The sequence below is a fragment of the Canis lupus genome, chromosome 13 (genome assembly GCF_048164855.1).
Source record: "Canis lupus baileyi chromosome 13, mCanLup2.hap1, whole genome shotgun sequence".
NCBI classification, from domain to species: domain Eukaryota; kingdom Metazoa; phylum Chordata; class Mammalia; order Carnivora; family Canidae; genus Canis; species Canis lupus.
The window spans coordinates 45,255,276-45,261,317 of record NC_132850.1 but is presented as its reverse complement, the minus strand read 5'-3'; the positions used below and the strand labels follow the sequence as shown (position 1 = coordinate 45,261,317).

Genomic DNA, 6,042 nt, shown 5'->3' with positions numbered 1-6,042 from the left:
TGGCGAGGATGTGGAGAAAGGAGAACCCTCTTGCACTGTTGGTGGGAATGTGAACTGGTGCAGCCACTCTGGAAAACTGTGTGGAGGTTCCTTAAAGAGTTAAAAATAGAGCTACCCTGTGACCCAGCAATTGCACTGCTGGGGATTTACCCCAAAGATACAGATGCAGTGAAAAGCCGAGATACCGGCACCCCAATGTTTATAGCAGCAATGTCCACAATAGCCAAACTGTGGAAGGAGCCTCGGTGTCCACTGAAAGAAGAATGGATAAAGAAGATGTGGTCTATGTATACAATGGAATATTACTCAGCCATTAGAAACAACAAATACCCACCATTTGCTTCAGTGTGGATGGAACTGGAGGGTATTATGCTGAGTGAAGTAAGTCAATTGGAGAAGGACAATCATCATATGGTTTCACTCATATGGGGAATATAGGAAATAGTTGAAGGGATTAAAAGGCAAAGGATGGAAAATGAGTGGGAAAAATTAGAGAGGGTGACAAACCATGAGAGACTCCTAACTCTGGGAAATGACAAAGAATAGTGGGAAAGTGGATGGGGAGATGGGGTAACTGGGTGACATTCACTGAGGAGAGCACTTGATGGGATGAGCACTGAGTGTTATACTATATGTTGGCAAATCGAACTCCAATAAAAAAATAAAGAAGTATCCCATGATCTGTCTTTGGCAGAAAGACAAAAAAGTCTCTCCCTTCTTCCCCTGATTGAAGCCTCAAAGACAGTGGTGAAGACTGTACACTCTGACTCTCCATAGAAAGAGAATTTATCAGACAGGTAGGTGAGATGAGTCCTACAGACATGGGTCCAAAGCCTGGATGGCCTTCCCTTTCACATAGCACCCTAACAAAACTCAAGGGTGAAATTAAACTCTTTCATACAGGAGATAGTCTTACTTGGTGCCAGGCATAAGTTTCTTAAACAAGTCCTCAAAATTTCAATAAACAAAAGAAAACGGTAGAGAAGAAGAAAGAGAAAACTTGAGCAGAATCTATAAAGGAGAATGTAGCAAGTCCAGATACGCACACAGCCACCAGAGAAACTCTCAGGATAATCCCGTGTTTGCCTGGATGGGCCAGATGTGCAGATGTTAGCAAGTGAGTCCCTCTAGAAGGAAGGCATCCATACCACTGCTGTCATCAATATTTTAATATTTAACGACGTTGGTGAATAACTATGGTTGGTAAAATCCTGTGATAAATGCTAGAAATGAAAACAAATAAAACACAGTTCTTGTCAGATTTGGATTAGCTCAGCCACCACAAATTTATATAGTTCCCCAACAAACTGCACTGGATGCCTTTAACTACTCATCTTTGGTTTAGTCCACTTAGAACTATATCATCACAAATTTGGATAATAGTAGAAGGTGTAATGTCTGTGTCAGATATGTATAAAATACCACCCAAACATAATATGAATGGAAGATGGAATCCAGAAAATGTGGGTCTGACATTCCAAAAGTCTGATTATTTTATAAAGAACAAAGGGCAAGAAAGCCTCTATTATATTTTTGTTTGGCCTGAACATGAGTTCATAGTGAATATTTTAAGTTAATATGTGAGCATTCTGTGCAGTTATCACCTTGAATCTGGAAGAGGGCTGATAATCGTGTGTTCTGGGAAGAACGTCTTTCTGGACCCAATAGCCACTTTTACTTTAGAGCACCCATTTCCCAGCAAGGGCCAGAATCAAATCTTGTACAGAACACACCCAAAGAAGAGAGCCAAAAGCCTTTTTCTACTTTTGCGCACATGTCAGATGACATTCATGGCTGTTGGCGAGTTAAAAACTTTTCCTGTTCCTCATAGGTTCACTGCCTGGAACCTGTAAATTAGATGGACAAAAGACAGATTAACAAGAGAAAACCAGACAGAAGTTTATTAACATATACATGATGTAAACTCATAGGATTATATATGGCAATGAGTAACTCAAAGGGGTGGTTAGAATTTAGGCTTATCTAGGATCTTAACAAAAGAACAATACATTTTTAGAGAACTGACAAGACAAGGGAAAACAACTCTGTTTCTCAGATGGCAAATTGTAGGAAAGTAACTGTATGGGTGAACTAATGGAAAGATTGGTACAGAAGATTTGTAGATTCCTCTGGTGCTATCTCTGGACTGATAAAGGTCTAGATTTATTTCTGGTGATTAACTTCTGTCCATCTTAATAGAGAGGGTAAAGGGGACATATTTATAAAGGTATGTCATACTTTTAGGTAAACAGAGGGAAGACAGACAGGTTTTTTTGTTTTTGTTTTTTTGTTTTTTTGTTTTTTTTGGTACCTGCTTCTTAACTGTTCTCAGCTCATGATAATCTTTATACCAAAGTGGCATATTTTGGATGGCACATTCTGCTATCCTTTATATCATGACACACATCTATAATTATGACCCCATGACCAACTGAGTAGTTTCCCTGCCTCAACAAAGAATTCAACCCATTTGTAAATATATTTGCTGAGTTCTGGGTTTCCAATACTTCAAAACAACACAAACCAAAACACCATCTTGTCTCAATTTCTAGCACCCCAGTGAGTGACAGGGAGCTGTGCACATTTACCTAGTTATAATCAAGTTTTGATCATTGCACTAAATGAAGTAGATCTATAAGTAACCTTAAATGGCATGTGAACAATTATTCCTTTTTGACTTCAAAACATATCCTGGAGTGAAAGGCACTTGGCAATAGAACTAGCCAATATGCTAGTAACAAATTCTATTCTATTTTATTTCAAAGATAGCAGTGAGTACATACTAGGAAGATCTGATTCCCAAATTTCTTAGTTTCCCAAACTCCCTTGATCAACCCTTCCCTATTCTCTATTCTGTGTTCTTTCAATGAATGTTGAATTGCTTTCCCTGAAACTTTCCTAGAGTAAAGGGGACAATTAAGTCCTTGGGTAACAGAGTTCCCCCACTTATGAAATAAATAGAAGGTAATTAGATATTGAGCAGCAGAATATCTGCTGCCAGCAGTGAGAACCAGTATAGAGTAACAATGAACATTTCTGATAGGTTAACAGAAACAAAAGAAAAGAAATTTTTCTAAGATTTGTTCTGCTCTAGCAGAAACTGCTGTGGAATCAGGTAATCAGAGAGTGCCTTGCTTCATATTAGTTGTCTGACTTTGGGCACGTTACATAAGCTCTCTGATCTTTAGGGTTTTTTTCCCTTCTATAAAATCAGAAGAATAATTCTCATTTTTTTGCAGACTATTGTGAGGATTAGATACATCTAATAAAGCAAGCACCTTGTTTGGTGACTATCAGCAATAGCTCCTAGAATAGCACATAGTAAGTATTCAATAAATATTTATTGAATGAATGGCAGCTATAACAACAACAATAATATATAAAAGAAGAATATATAAAATAAAATTACTATAACTCTTACATTTTTATACAATTCAGAAATAACCTGGGTGACCGCCAGTTGGGGCAGAGGACACTAAAAGACAAATAACTTCATTTTAATACTCAGAAGATTAATTCCAACCCCTGTAGGAGAAATAGATTGTGGTGTCTGATAGTTACTGCCAAAAGAATTGGAATTTTTAGAGAATTCCAGGAAACCAGAGGCTTCTAGGTAATGTATGAATCATGGGTAAAGGAATCACCATTTTCTGATGAGAGGCTGATTCTCTAATGTTAAAATAAGGTCGTAGACTTTCCATTACCTTAACTTAAACTGACCTCTTCTAAGGAGAAAGCCAAGTATGACTCAGGGAAACCCTCAAGGCTTGGCTAGTGAGAAAGTGGTTTTTTTCTGCTGTTGATGTTGATCTCTTGTAGGAGTTTGAACTTCTAGCTTCTTCACTTTGTTCTGGGCCTGCTTCCTAAAAAGTATTATTCTTTGGCTCTTTCTTTATTCCAATCTTAATTTCATTGGAGTATTTACTGCTTACTTTCCTAAGATGTATGTAACCAGAAGTAGCATGTGTGTGTATGTGTGTGGACTTCAGTGTGTTTTAGTCTCTTGCTTTTTCTACCTAACAGATTGCATGTTACTTCTGTTTCTTATGTGGAATTGAGGTGACCCTCAGCCCAGGGCAGAATACCACGAACTTTTCCTAATCTAGTGTCTGAGTATAATCCCTGAGCTTCCTCATGACAATAGTTGCTAGTCCAGAGATCCATCTTTCTTCTTCTAATAGACCCCCTCATTAGGCATTCCAAAGTCCCATGCACAGGAATGACTTCAGAAAGCAAGTTAAGTTGAAGGGACACTAAAGTCTGTGGCACAAGAGCTTTGGGTGCTATGTGGAAGCTCGTGTTGGAGAATCACAGCCAAAAGGTAGAACTGGGGCAAATCCTTGATTCTTGTAGTAACCAAAGGCCCTGGAGTGCCCTATGGATCAGAGTTACAATGGAGAGGTTTCCAATCAAACTAGCCTGGACCCACCTACTTAAAGCTCTTCTACTTCTCTATTGATTTGTAGAGCTGAGGCTCCACAAGTTCTAGCTCCAGAGAAGCAGTGTGCTAAAGGCAGAGACATCTGGGGTGAACGGAGTCTCAGAACACTTGTGTTGAATCATCTGGGGTAACATCAAGAAGTTAAAGAGATGCTTACATCCTAGAAGCTGTCTCCAGGGCAGTGCTCAGCTCGCTGGAGGAGGCACTGTTTTCTACTCCTATCACTGCTGCTGGTTCAAAATCAAGGCCTTTCATAGCTGTTCCTACAGGGAAAGGCCATTCCCTACCATCTTGTCCACTACAGGACCCTCATGTCCTGAGATTTCTGATCCCAAAGATTTCTCAGTGATTAACCTTTTTTGGTTCATGCAGAGTCACTTCTCAGAATGCAGCATGGCCCCAGGACTGTTGGCCAAAAAGGAAGTCCCCACCTGTTTCTGCAGGGATGGCCTTACAACTTTTCAAAGACACTTAAAACATCATAGTTCTGGTTACACTCTTCTCCCAGAATAACATCCAGCTCACCCTGCACTTAAGTGACTCAGGCCACTTAAGTGACCCTTCTCAAAACAAGGAAAATCTTTGCAAAGTGACACTGCCCATCAGGACAATGGAGTCTATTCACACCACACTTACGTAAGTGAGGAGACCACTTAAGTGATTCTTCTCCAAACAATAGTGATCTGCTTCACTGAATTTTCTGCCCCACATTCATTATACACTAAAACAGCCTCCGACTTCTGTCTTTGAAAATGAAAGAAAAATTAAAATGCTCAGATTAATTTCAAAATGGGGCATTAGTTTGGTGCGGTGCCCACCACAGATGTCCTGATGCTTTGTTGCTTTCCTTCTCAATTGCATTCTGTATGTTAGCTTCTAAATGTACCTATACCTTTGCCTTCAATCAGTAATAATGACAGCATGTTTAAACATATAAATACACACACACACCATATTGACATATATATATTTCACTACAAAAATCTAAAATGTAGTTTTCTCTTGCTTTCAAAAGTTGCCTGAAAACCATGATCTTAACTACATTTGATCTAATCTCCACATGCTAAGGAAACCTCTATCATATTTTATGTTATTTTTTAAAAGATTTATTTATTTATTTTAGAGAGAGACAGTATGAGCAGGGGGAGGGGCAGGGGGAGGGATCCCCAAGTAGACTCCCTACTGAGCGTGGAGCCCAACATAGGGCTCAATCCTGTGACTCATGAGCTCACGGCCTACGCAGAAACCAAGAGTTGAACACTCAACCAACCGAGCCACCCAGGTGCTCCTCAATCATTTTTTTTTTTTCACAGAAAGTAGGAGGCTATGGAGAATCCCACCATAATATGATAGGTAGGGTCCAGAAAGGCGTACTATATAGACTGCGTAACATATAAAGTTGCATTATCTTGAGGTTAATAAATGACCTAGTCTGCCAGTCAGGAGTTATCTTAAGGAATTCTTAGTATGATTCAAATCCATCCAGATCCCTGCAGCATTTTGAAGCCTCTTGGTGTGAATTCTTCCCACTACCCCCCTCCAACAAGCCTAAACACCAATGAGGTTGGTTCTGGATTTCCTGCTGGCTGGGATTTCCAGAA

The 6,042-nt window shown here is 39.5% G+C and overlaps 1 long non-coding RNA gene across 1 annotated transcript; it reads right to left on the bottom strand.

The window, feature by feature from the left end:
- Positions 1–1,652: 1,652 nt before the first annotated feature.
- LOC140602225 (uncharacterized) lies at positions 1,653–5,248 on the bottom strand. Its single transcript, XR_012005203.1, has 2 exons — positions 3,422–5,248; positions 1,653–1,847 (listed from the first exon to the last, which is right to left on the bottom strand). It is a non-coding gene; the product is annotated as an uncharacterized lncRNA (long non-coding RNA).
- Positions 5,249–6,042: the final 794 nt, after the last annotated feature.